This window comes from Pogoniulus pusillus, unplaced genomic scaffold (assembly GCF_015220805.1).
Source record: "Pogoniulus pusillus isolate bPogPus1 unplaced genomic scaffold, bPogPus1.pri scaffold_95_arrow_ctg1, whole genome shotgun sequence".
Classification (NCBI taxonomy): domain Eukaryota; kingdom Metazoa; phylum Chordata; class Aves; order Piciformes; family Lybiidae; genus Pogoniulus; species Pogoniulus pusillus.
In genome coordinates, this window is record NW_026974736.1 from 73641 (window position 1) to 87403 (window position 13763).

The following is a 13763-nucleotide window of genomic DNA, read 5'->3' on the forward strand; positions in this document are numbered from 1 at the left end:
GCCCCAGGCCCACACAGTGCTCAACACCCCCAGGGGTGGGGACTGCAGCACTGCCCTGGGCAGCCCATTCCAGTGTCTGAGAACCCTCCCAGGGCAGAAATATTTCCTGGCATCCAGCCTGAGCCTCCCCTGGGGCAGCCTGGAACCATTCCCTCTGCTCCTGTCCCTTGGCACCAAGCAGCAGAGGCTGCCCCCTCCTCACCCCAACCTCCCTTCTTGGCACACACCAGATCTGAACTTAGACTCCTCTATACCCAAGTCTCAGCAGATGTAGACTCCCTTCTCTCAGTAGGAATTCACTGTGCTTCACTGTCCACTGCCTTCTGAAAAGAACATCAGCCTGGGTGGGAAATTCAGTGAAGGCAAATGTAAAGCACAGCTTCTGGCATAGCATCTGGCACAGCTTCTGCCACAACATCTGGCACAGCATCTGGCACAGCATGGTCCAGAGCACCCAGGCAGGCGATGAGCTGGGAGGCAGCTTTGCGCAAAAAGAGCTTCTGGGTTCTTGGCTGACAGCAAGTTGAACTGAAGTCTGCAGCATGCCCTGACAGCAAGAAAGAGCAGCCACAGCCTTGGCTGGATTAGCAGCAGTGCTCCTGCTGAGGAAGAGGATCATCCCCTCCATCCCCTAGCATCCTGTGATCATATCCTCCTCCTCTGGCATTTGTGAGACAATCTCCAGCTGGAGACTGCCCAAGGTAAGGAAGTTATTAACACACTGGAGCAAGTCCAGTTGGACCACCAAGGTGACTGGAAGTTGTAGAACACGATGGGAGGGGGCTGGGGGAAGTGGTTTTGTTCAGTCAGAAGAAGACAGGGACAAAGAGCTGCTGGAAGAGCATGGGGGGGACACACAGACTCCATGCAGGGAGTGCCTGGATAACAGGCAGTCTGGAAGGTGGAAATTTCAACCCCACTGAAGGAGAACATACCTGGGCCATGAGCATGGTCAGACATGGAATGGGGCCACAAAGGAGGTGGCAGAATCCCCACCCTTGGAAATCATCAGCACTCAGCTGAGTAACCTGAGTGGACCTGCTTGGATCAGGCCAGTGGAGTACATGGGGACCTTCTGGGGTCTTCTCTACATAAGTTCTGTGGTTCTGTGAGCTCTCACAGCAGGATCTGGGGAAGTGCAGCACTGCTGGGACACTGGCAAGTGTCAGAGCAGCCACAAGACGAGGAGAGGAGAAATAAATTAGAAAGAAAAGAAACTCCTTCACAGATGCTCGTGGGAATTGGTCACCACACAGGCTCAAGTTGTGCCAGGGCAGGTTGAGGCTGGATGTTGTTAGGAAGTTGTTGTCAGAGAGAGTGATTGGCACTGGAATGGGCTGCCCAGGGAGGTGGTGGAGTCTGTGTGCCTGGAGGTGTTGAAGCCAAGGCTGGCTGGGGCACTGAGTGCCATGGTCTGGTTGGTTGGGCAGGGCTGGGTGCTAGGTTGGGCTGGCTGAGCCTGGAGCTCTCTTCCAACCTGGCTGAGTCTGTGAGTCTATGATTCTGTGGACTTCCTTACTCTCAAGGCTCATGGCTGGTGTTTGCTAGCTGGGGGCTTGCTGAGCTTTCCTGACCAGCTTCTGACTCAAGTCCTGGAGAGGCACCAAAGATGTGTCTGCAGAGAGCCAGGTGGGGGAATGTCCTCTTCCAGAGCTGCAAACTCAGAGCAGCCCCACGAGCAGTGATGATCTCTGTGGGCTGCTGACTGCAGTTGCCTGCCACAGAGAGGCTGGCAGAGCCTTCTGGAGGTGTCTTGCCTTGGGGCTGGTGCACGTTTGAAAGCTGTCGTCGGCACTGCAGGCAGAGCTTTATCGGGCAATAAACACCAACAGCCCTCAGCCCTGACTGCCAGAGCAGGACTGGAATGGGTTTGTTGGGTTTGCTGAGGGAAGATGAAAGGCTGGGAGAAGAGAAAGCAAATAGCTCTAGAGGGACGCCAAGAACTTGGACACCACCTGAGTGGCTGCAGCAGCCTTTGCCCCGGCGCAGACGAGGACGCTTTGCTTCGCAGCTGGAGCTGGGTGGGTGCCAGCCTGGCCCAGAGATCAGCCAGCCTCAGGGACCAGGAGCTGCAGCTTCCCCTGGCTCAGGCTGGGCAAACATTCCTGCCATAAACCCTGTGAGGCAGGGCTCCTGCCTGCTGGGCTTCTCTGTGAGCCCAGCACACCGGCACTCAGCAAACAAATGCTACCTCCTGACATCCTGCCCCCACAGGGAGCACATCCTGCACCCACAGGGGACGCAGCCTGCACCCACAGGGAGCACATCCTGCCCCCACAGGGAGCACATCCTGCACCCACAGGGGGACACATCCTGCACCCACAGGGGACGCAGCCTGCACCCACAGGGGACGCAGCCTGCACCCACAGGGGACACATCCTGCACCCACAGGGAGCACATCCTGCCCCCACAGGGGACACATCCTGCACCCACAGGGAGCACATCCTGCCCCCACAGGGGACACATCCTGCACCCACAGGGACACAGCCTTCACCCACAGGGGACACATCCTGCACCCACAGGGACACAGCCTTCACCCACAGGGAGCACATCCTGCACCCACAGGGGACACATCCTGCACCCACAGGGAGCACATCCTGCCCCCACAGGGGACACATCCTGCCCCTACAGAGAACACATCCTGCACCCACGGGGAACACATCCTGCACCCACGGGGGACACATCCTGCACCCACAGGGACACAGCCTTCACCCACAGGGAGCACATCCTGCACCCACGGGGGACACAGCCTGCACCCACAGGGGACACATCCTGCACCCACAGGGACACATCCTGCCCCCACAGGGGACACATCCTGCCCCCACAGGGGACACATCCAGCACCCACAGGGGACACATCCTGCCCCTACAGAGAACACATCCTGCACCCACGGGGAACACATCCTGCACCCACGGGGGACACATCCCCGTGGGACAGAAGGTGCTGGTGGGCATCAAGGCTTGGCATGACAGTAAGGAGTGAGCTGCTCACATCTGACAGACCTCTCTTATCCCCTTATTCCTTTCTTTTTCCCTGTCTTTGTCCTTCTCAAATTCCATCAACTCTTCCCTTTCCCTATCATTATTTCCTCCCCATAATATTCTATAGCAAGTCAAGTGGTATCCTGAAATTCCCTTCCCCTGCATCCCATGAGCTGTCCCATATTCCCAGGCAGAGAGAAAAAGAGAGAGGCAAAAAGCCTTCATTGCCTCATGATGACAGGTTTCACACATGGACCTCCCTGCTCATGGTGGATAAGCTGGACAGGAGCAGGCAGTGTGAGCTTGCAGCACAAAAGGCCAATGGCAGCCAGAGCAGCATGCAAAGATGCACTGCCAGCAGGTCCAGAGAGATGATTCTGCCACTTAGCTCTGATGAGACCTCACAGCAGTACTGCATCCAGCTCTGGAGCCCTCAATACAGAAGGACCTGGACCTGATAGAGAGGGTCCAGAGGAGGCCATGAAAATGACTGGGGGGTTGGAGCAGCTCCGCTGTGTGTACAGGCTGAGGGGGCTGGGGGTGTTCTATTCAATAGCTTTATCAATGATCTGGACTGAGAGATTGAGTTCAGCAGCAGTGAGTTTGCAGATGACACCAAGCTAGGAGCAGCTGTGGAGCTGTTGGAGGGTAGCAGAGCCCTGCAGAGGGACCTGGCCAGGCTGCATGGGTGGGCAGAGGCCAAGGGGATGAGACTGAACAAGGCCAAGGGCAGGGTTCTGCACTTTGGCCACAACAACCCCAAGCAGCACTGCAGGCTGGGGCCAGAGTGGCTGAGAGCAGCCAGGCAGAGAGGGCCCTCGGGGTGCTGGCAGAGAGGAGCTGCAGAGGAGGCAGCAGTGCCCAGGTGGGCAGCAGAGCCAATGGCATCCTGGGCTGGCTCAGGAGCAGTGTGGGCAGCAGGACAAGGGAGGTTCTTGTGCCCCTGTGCTCAGCACTGCTCAGGACACCCCTGCAGTGCTGTGTCCAATTCTGGGCTCCTCAATTCCAGAGAGATGTTGAGGTGCTGGAAGGTGCCCAGAGAAGGGCAGCAAGGCTGGGGAGGGGCCTGGAGCACAGCCCTGTGAGGAGAGGCTGAGGGAGCTGGGGGGGTGCAGCCTGCAGCAGAGGAGGCTCAGGGCAGAGCTGATTGCTGCCTGCAGCTGCCTGCAGGGAGGCTGTAGCCAGGTGGGGTTGGGCTCTGCTGCCAGGCAGCCAGGGCCAGAAGAAGGGGCCCCAGTCTGAAGCTGTGGCAGGGCAGGTTGAGGCTGGATGTTGTTAGGAAGTTGTTGTCAGAGAGAGTGATTGGCATTGGAATGGGCTGCCCAGGGAGGTCGGGGAGTTGCTGTGCCTGGAGGTGTTGCAGCCAAGGCTGGCTGGGGCACTGAGTGCCATGGCCTGGTTGGTTGGATGGGGCTGGGTGCTAGGTTGGGCTGGCTGAGCTTGGAGCTCTCTTCTAACCTGGTTGATTCTGTGATTCTATGTGCAGCCTGGAGCAGAGAAGGCTCCAGGGAGACCTAACAGCAGTCTGCCAGGACCTGTAGGAGCTACAAGCAGGCTGCAGAGGGACTGTGTGCAAAGGGCTGCAGGGACAGCAGCAGGGACAATGGCTGCAGAGTGGAGCAGAGCAGATTGAGATTGGATGTAAGGAACAAGTTCTGCACCAGGAGGCTGCTGGAGCTCTGCAGCAGGTTGCCCAAGGAGGTGGTTGAGGTCCATCCCTGGAGATGTTCAAGGTGAGGCTGGACAGGGCTGTGGGTGACCTGCTCTAGTGCAGGATGTGCCTGCTGAGTGCAGGGGTTGGAGTGGATGAGCTTTGGAGGTCCTTTCCAACCCAGCCCATTCTGTGATTCTATGCAGGCTGCTGAGTTGCCTTCACATCTCTGAGGCTTTTCCTGGCTGGCAGTGACAAAGCAGTGTTTGGTGACATCTTCAACATGATGCAGGTATTCACAGTGGCTGTGGGGCAGTCCTTGGGTAGAATCTGTCTTTGTGCTGGCCTCTAACAGAAGGAGGAACAGCAGTGTGCAACATTCTGTTCTTCACTGAGGAGTTAGCTGTGCTGGGGACCTACCAGAGCTCTCCAAAGCAATGTGCTCAGCAGTTTCACAGCCAGCACTCTTTCCTACCACTGCAAACCAGTCTCTGAGTGCTGTTCTGCTGTTCCTCTGTGTGCTTACTCAACCACATCTGCCCGTTCAGGCTTCATTCATAAGGTCTGTTTGATATCTTTACAGCCTGAGTCAACGAGATGATCAAAGGCCTGGAACATCTTTAGAGCACCAACAAGCAAACAGCACAAGGCAAAGGGGATTTAGTGAGGTGATCAGAAAGGAGGTCACAGCAATCACAATCACTTAAACTCTGTGCCATGTGGAGCAGCTGCAAGCTCCAATGAACACACAAAAGCTGCCTCTAGGAGCTACTAAAGGCAAATGTACCACATGCAGACAAAGATCCTGAGGAGAGTCAGGGAAGCACTGCCTCCAGTCCTGGGGCCTCCAAACCAAGCAGGACAGAGAACTGCTGGAAAGAGTCCAGAGGAGGCTACAAAGATGATTAAAGGGCTGGAGAACTTCTGCTAGGAGGACAGGCTGAGAGACATGGAGCTGTTCAGCCTGGAGAGGAGAAGGCTCCAAGGAGATCTTAGAGCAGCCTTCCAGTGCCTGAAGGGGCTCCAGGAGAGCTGGGGAGGAACTTCTGACAAGGCCTGGGAGTGCCAGGATGAGGGGCTGGAAGAGTGGAGATGAGGAAGAAATTCTTTAGGATTAGGGTGGGGAGAGACTGGGACAGGTTGCCCAGAGACAGTCCCACAGCACCCTGCTGGAGAAGCTGGTGGCCCTTGGCTCAGACAGGTGGACTCTTGGCTGAGTTAAAACCTGGCTGGCTGGCAGAGCCCAGAGAGTTGTGGTCAGTGGTGTTAAATCCAGTTGGTGACTGGTCACAAGTGGAGTCCCTCAGGGCTCAGTTTTGGGGCCAGTCTTGTGTGATCTCCTCTTCAATGACCTGGCTGAGGGGATCGAGTGCACCCTCAGCAGGTTTGCAGATGACACCAAACGGAGCAGAAGTCAATCTGCTGCAGGGTAGGAAGGCTCTGCAGAGGGGTTTGGACAGGCTGGAGCCATGGGCTGAGGCCAACTGCATGAGGTTTAACAAGGCCAAGTGCCAGGTCAGGCACTTTGGCCACAACAACCCCCAGCAGCCCTACAGGCTGGGGGAGCAGTGGCTGGAGAGCTGCCTGGCAGAGAGGGACCTGGGGGTGTTGGTGGCCAGCAGCTGAACATGAGCCAGCAGTGTGCCCAGGTGGCCAAGAAGGCCAACAGCATCCTGGCCTGGATCAGCAATGGTGTGAGCAGCAGGAGCAGGGAGGTGCTCATGGCCCTGCACTCAGCACTGGTGAGCCCACACCTCGAGCACTGTGCCCAGTTTGGGTCACCACAGCACAGGAGGGACACTGAGGTGCTGGAGTGGGTGCAGAGAAGGGCAACGAGACTGGGGAGAGGTCTGGCAAACATGGCCTGTGAGGAGAGGCTGAGGGAGCTGGGGGTGTTTAGCTGGAGAAGAGGAGGCTGAGAGGGGACCTTATTGCCCTCTACAGCTAGCTGAAAGGAGGCTGTGGTGAGGCTGCAGCTGGTCCCTTCTCCTGGATTACTAACGCTAGGACAAGAGGAAATGGCCTCAAGTTGCATCAGGGGAGGTTTGCTTTGGCTGTTGGGAGGAAGCTCTTTCCTGAGCAGGTGGTCAGGCACTGGCACAGGCTGCCCAGGGAGGTGGTGGAGTTGCCATCCCTGGAGGTTTTAAAAGGAAAGTGGATGTGGTGCTTGAGGCCATGGTCTGGTGATGAAGGCTGCTGGGATGAAGGTTGGACTGGATGGTCCTGGTGGTCCTTTCCAACCATAGTGATTCACAGTTCTTAGTTGTTGTGCTGAGGGCTTTTGGTTAGCCAAGGACTTGTCAGTGTGAAACTGATGATTGGACTGGAGGAGCTTGAAGGGCTTTGCCAAGCTCAGCAATTCTGTGAGTCTGTGAGAGGGTGCAGATGACCCCTGCCTGGAGGGGCATTCAAGGTCAGGTTGGAAGAGGCCTTGAGCAACCTGGGCTAGAGGGAGGTGTCCCTGCCCACGGCAGGCTGTTGGAATTCAGTCACCTTTAGGGTCCCTTACAACCCAACCCAAACTATGGATCTGTGAGCTGAATCACCATTCAATGCAGGTATCACAGTATCACAGTATCACAGTATCACAGTCTCACAGTATCACCAAGGTTGGAAGAGACCTCACAGACCATCAAGTCCAACCCTTTACCACAGAGCTCAAGGCCAGACCATGGCACCAAGTGCCACGTCCAGTCCTGCCTTGAACAGCTCCAGGGACGGCGACTCCACCACCTCCCCGGGCAGCCCATTCCAGTGTCCAATGACTCTCTCAGGGAAGAACTTTCTCCTCACCTCCAGCCTAAATCTCCCCTGGCACAGCCTGAGGCTGTGTCCTCTTGTTCTGGTGCTGGCCACCTGAGAGAAGAGAGCAACCTCCTCCTGGCCACAACCACCCCTCAGGTAGTTGCAGACAGCAATAAGGTCTGCCCTGAGCCTCCTCTTCTCCAGGCTAACCAATCCCAGCTCCCTCAGCCTCTCCTCGTAGGGCTGTGCTCAAGGCCTCTCCCCAGCCTCGTTGCCCTTCTCTGGACACGCTCAAGCATCTCAGTGTCCCTCCTAAACTGGGGGGCCCAGAACTGAACACAGCACTCAAGGTGTGGTCTAACCAGTGCAGAGTACAGGGGCAGAATGACCTCCCTGCTCCTGCTGACCACACCATTCCTGATGCAGGCCAGGATGCCACTGGCTCTCTTGGCCACCTGGGCACACTGCTGGCTCATGTTCAGGTGGGTATCAATCAGCACCCCCAGATCCCTCTCTGTCTGGCTGCTCTCAGCCACTCCGACCCCAGCCTGTATCTCTGCATGGGGTTGTTGTGGCCAAAGTGCAGCACCCTGCACTTGGAGCTATTGAAGCCATCCCCTTGGCCTCTGCCCATCTGTCCAGGCGGTCAAGGTCCTGCTGCAGAGCCCTTCTGCCCTCCAACTCAGTCACATCTGCCCCCAGCTTGGTGTCATCTGCACACTTGCTGATGACTGACTCCATGCCCTCATCCAGATCATCTATGAAGATGTTAAAGAGGATGGGGCCCAGCACTGATCCCTGAGGGACACCACTAGTGACAGCTGCCAGCTGGATGTGGCACCATTCACCACCACTCTCTGGGTCCGGCCCTCCAGCCAGTTCCTAACCCAGCACAGAGTGTTGCCATCCAAGCCATGGGCTGACAGCTTAGCCAGCAGTTTGCTGTGGGGGACAGTGCCAAAGGCCTTGCTGAAGTCCAGACAGACCACATCCACAGACCTCCCCACATCCACCAAGCAGTCACCTGATCATAGAAGGAGATCAGGTTGGAGAGGCAGGATCTGCCCTTCCTAAACCCATGCTGGCTGGACCTGAGCCCTTTGCCATCCCTCAGGTGTGCAGTTACTGCCCCCCAAGCTAACCTGCTCCATCAGTTTCCCTGGCACTGAGGTCAGGCTGACAGGTCTGTAGTTCCCAGGTTCCTCCATCCAACCCTTCTTGTGGATGGGGACCACGTTGGCAGTTTCCAGTCTCCTGGGACCTCTCTGGTGAGCCAGGACTGCTGGAAAATGATGGAGAACAGCTTGGCCAGCTCAGCTGCCAGCTCTCTCAGCACCTGTGGGCAGGCATCAGGCTGTGGCGTGCTCAGTGCTCAAGGCAGATGAATGCCAAGAGTGATCCCGGGAGAGCAGGAGGGATGCTGACTGGGTCAAATACATCTCACCACAACTGGACTGAAACCAAGAGAACCAACCTGCACCACCTGCCCTGACTGCATGCCAGCTGAGAAGTGCCCCAGGCAGAGGAGCACAGAGCATTTGTCTTTCAGATTCCTGAAAAAGCAAAGCTAAGTTCCTGGAAAGATCTGAGGCTGCCTTAGCCCCACCCTTTCTTATCAGAGCCCACAGCAACCACGCAAAGCATCTGCTGTGAATCATGCCAGGAGAGATGGACACAATCAGAGTTGTCAGGCCTGGAAGGGACCTCACGGATCCAGTTGCAACCCCCCTGCCATGGGCAGGGACACCTCACACTAGATCAGGCTGTCCAGAGCCACATCCAGCCTGGCCTTAAACACTTCCAGGGATGAGGCTTCCACCACCTCCTGGGCAACCTGTGCCAGGCTCTCACCACCCTCATGGGGAAGAACTTCTTCCTAGCATCTAATCTGGATCTACCCACTTCTAGTTTTGCTCCATGCCCCCCATTCCTGTCACTATCCAACACCCCAAAAAGTCCCTCCACAGCTTTCTTGTGGCCTCTTTCAGACACTGCAAGGCCACAATAAGGTCTCCTCTTGGAGCCTTCTCCTCTCCAGACTGAACAACCCCAACTCTCTGTCTGTCCCCATAGCAGAGCAGCTCCAGCTCATCCTCCTGGCCCTTCTCTGGGCACCTTCCAGCATCTCCAGACCTTCCCTGCAGCAGGCTCCAGAGCTGGGCACAGAGCTCCAGCTGGGCTCTCTCCAGCGGGTGCAGAATCCCCTCCCTGGCCCTGCTGCCCACACTGCTGCTGCTGCAGCCCAGGCTCAGGTTGCTTCTCTGGGCTGCAGATATACACTGGTGGCTCCTGTTGAGCTTCTCATCCACCAGCATCCCCAAGTCCTTTTCCTCACTCCTCCAGGACTAGAACAGGCTGCCTGGGGCAGGCTTGAACCCCCATCCCTGGAGGATTTGCAAAGATGCAAATCCTCGTCAGAGCCCAAGGATATGTCTTAGCAGTGCCCCTAGAAGAGTTAGATAATGGTTGACCACAGTGATCTTGAAGGTCTCCTCCAATCATAGTGATTCTGTGATTCTGTAAACACTGCCTGGCCATGCCATGTGGTTTATAGGCTTTTTAGTGCTTATAAAGCAAATCACGTCACGACTGGCATTGGATGTGACCTTGCTGTGGTTAAAATGTTACTCCAAGGACAATCACACCTTTGTGTGCTCACTGTTTGCTGAGCACTCCTGGATCCTTGCACCTGGCAGGAACGAGAGCACCACCCAGGCATCAGACCAACACAACCCAAGCTGCCTGCAATGATTTGGGTTCCTTTCTCCAGCACAGGCTCTTTGAAATTTCCTTTCCCCAGCAAAAGCTTCATAGAAAAAAATAGCAGAAAATGTCCCTCTAACCTAACATCTTTGCTGCTCCTGGCACAGCTGGCAGCTCCTGGCTTGGACAGATTCACTCTGGTATGGGTCAAGAACTGGCTGGAGGGCAGGGCCCAGAGAGCGGTGGTGAATGGTGCCACATCCAGCTGGCAGCTGGCACCAGTGGTGTGCCCCAGGGATCAGTGCTGGGCCCAGGCCTGTTCAATATCTTCACTGATGATCTGGACTGAGAGATTGAGTCCAGCAGCAGTGAGTTTGCAGATGACACTAAGCCAGGAGCAGCTGTGGAGCTGTTGGAGGGTAGCAGAGCCCTGCAGAGGGACCTGGCCAGGCTGCATGGGTGGGCAGAGGCCAAGGGGATGAGACTGAACAAGGCCAAGGGCAGGGTTCTGCACTTTGGCCACAACAACCCCAAGCAGCACTACAGGCTGGGGCCAGAGTGGCTGAGAGCAGCCAGGCAGAGAGGGAGCTGGGGGTGCTGGGAGAGAGGAGCTGCAGAGGAGGCAGCAGTGCCCAGGTGGGCAGCAGAACCAATGGCATCCTGGGCTGGCTCAGGAGCAGTGTGGGCAGCAGCACCAGGGAGGTTCTTCTGCCCCTGTGCTCAGCACTGCTCAGGCCACCCCTGCAGTGCTGTGTCCAGTTCTGGGCTCCTGAATTGCAGAGAGCTGTTGAGGTGCTGAAGGTGCCCAGAGAAGGGCAGCAAGGCTGGGGAGGGGCCTGGAGCACAGCCCTGTGAGGAGAGGCTGAGGGAGCTGGGGGGGTGCAGCCTGCAGCAGAGGAGGCTCAGGGCAGAGCTCATTGCTGCCTGCAGCTGCCTGCAGGGAGGCTGTAGCCAGGTGGGGTTGGGCTCTGCTGCCAGGCAGCCAGGGACAGAACAAGGGGACACAGCCTCAAGCTGGATGTTGTTAGGAAGTTATTGGCAGAGAGAGTGATTGGCATTGGAATGGGCTGCCCAGGGAGGTGGTGGAGTCTGTGTGGCTGGAGGTGTTGAAGCCAAGGCTGGCTGGGGCACTGAGTGCCATGGTCTGGTTGGTTGGGCAGGGCTGGGTGCTAGGTTGGGCTGGGGGAGCTTGGAGCTCTCTGCCAACCTGGTTGATTCCATGATTCTGTGATTCAAGAAGGCACTGGAGCAGCTGGGGCTGAGGTGGGGCTGAGGGGGCTGGGGGGGTGCAGGTGGAGCAGAGGAGGCTGAGGGAGACCTCCTTGCTCTCTGCAGCTGCCTGCAGGGAGGTTGGGCAGAGGAGGGGGCAGCCTCTGCTGCTTGGTGCCAAGGGGCAGGAGCAGAGGGAATGGTTCCAGGCTGCCCCAGGGGAGGCTCAGGCTGGATGCCAGGAAATATTTCTGCCCTGGGAGGGTTCTCTGACATTGGAATGGGCTGCCCAGGGCAGTGCTGCAGTCCCCACCCCTGGGGGTGTTGAGCACTGTGTGGGCCTGGAGCTGAGTGCCATGGTTTAGTGGTGACCCTGCAGTGCTGGGTGGGCCTAGGGGAGCTTGGAGCTCTCTGCCAGTCAGCTCTGTGCTGGGACTCTGTGTGCAGGGCAGTTTCAGTAACCAGGAGGAGCAGAACAGAAACTTTCCTTATTTTTTTCATCTGTGCCACCTGCATCAGCACTGCCCTGAGTTATCAGGACCTTATCAATGTGATTGCTCTGCACGAGTTCTCCTGAACAAAGGGGAGGGAGAAATTCCTGCTAAACACAGGCACCATTTGCTATGTTTACCACAAGCATCCTATAAATTGGAGCAAGTTTTGCCAAGCAACTAAAAGAAGTCGTCAGAGGAAAGCATATCTCAGTGTTCAAACGTGGGAGCAGACTGAGTGCCCTGTGCAGAGGTCAGAGATGCACACACCACGGGTGAGTCCTCAGCTCCAGCCTTAGTCTAAAACTGGAGCAGGGCACTGCCTGAAAGTTTGTAGCTTGCTTCAAACCTGATTGCAGAGCAGTGCTCGTAGGCCTCTCAGGATGGTGGATGAGTGCTCAGTGCCATGGCAGCCACTGAGAATCACAGAATCACACAACTCTTGGGGCTGGAATAGAGCTCTGAGATCATCCAGACCAGCCTGTGCCCCAACACCCCAATCACCCTTTCCACCAGGAATTGCTTCCTAACATCCAGCCTAACCCTGGGGAAGTGCTCCCTAACATCCAGCCAAACCCTCCCCTGGCACAGCTCAGGCCATGCCCTCTCATCTTGCCATAAGTTGCCTGGGAGCAGAGCCTGGCCCCCACCTTACTACACCTTCCCTTTAGGTAGCTGTGGAGCGCGATAAGGTCCCCCCTGAGCCCCATTCTCTGCAGAGCAAACACCCCCAGCTCCCTCGGCCTCTCCTCATCAGACCCTGCCCACCGGGGCCATGCCCGCAGAGGGAGCCTGTCCCCGGTGTGTCCCAGGGGTCTGGCTCCTCGCAGGGCTCCAGTGCCAGAGCTGTGCTGCAGCCTCCTCCACTATGCAGGACTTAGGCGTTAGGAAGAAGTTCTTCACCGTAAGGCTTGTGAGACACTGGGACAAGCTGTCCAAAGAGGTCCCTGGAAGCTTTTATGGCCAGGCTGAATGTGGCTCTGGAAAACCTTATCAAGAGATAAATGTCCCTGCCCATGGCAGAGGAGGGTGGAACTGGATGGTCCTTGAGGTCCCTTCCAACCTGACAATTCTGTGGTTCTAAGTGTGTCAAGGCTGTGTCCTGCCCCCAGCACCCCTGCTCAGCAAAGAATTCTTTTGGAGTAAACGAAGGCAAAACGACGCCAAGGGGCTGCGAACTGGGCTCGTTATGAGCTGGAGCAGAGGGACAATGGGAGGGAAAAGCAGCGGCGAGAGGGCATCCCTAAGACAAGGGACATCACCGTTCACCGGGCTTGGGAGTGGGGGCACTGTCGCAGGAGCACTTCCAAGTCTCTTGGCAGTGGCAGGGAGCGGGGCAGAGCCCCGCGGGGCTCTCCAGACCGCAGGCAGCGCGAAGCGGGGCCGAGCCGCGGGGGCTGTGTCCGGGATGCAGGCAGAGCGGGGCCGAGCCGCGGGGGCTGTGTCCGGGATGCAGGCAGAGCGGGACAGAGCCGCGGGGGCTGTGTCCGGGATGCAGGTAGAGCGGGGCCGAGCCGCGGGGGCTGTGTCCGGGATGCAGGCAGAGCGGGGCCGAGCCGCGGGGGCTGTGTCCGGGATGCAGGTAGAGCGGGACAGAGCCGCGGGGGATGTGTCCGGGATGCAGGCAGAGCGGGACAGAGCCGCGGGGGATGTGTCCGGGATGCAGGCAGAGCGGGGCCGAGCCGCGGGGGCTGTGTCCGGGATGCAGGTAGAGCGGGACCGAGCCGCGGGGGATGTGTCCGGGATGCAGGCAGAGCGGGACAGAGCCGCGGGGGATGTGTCCGGGATGCAGGCAGAGCGGGACCGAGCCGCGGGGGATGTGTCCGGGATGCAGGCAGAGCGGGACAGAGCCGCGGGGGCTGTGTCCGGGATGCAGGTAGAGCGGGACAGAGCCGCGGGACTGTGTCCGGGATGCAGGCAGAGCGGGGCCGAGCCGCGGGGGATGTGTCCGGGATGCAGGCAGAGCGGGGCCGAGCCGCGGGG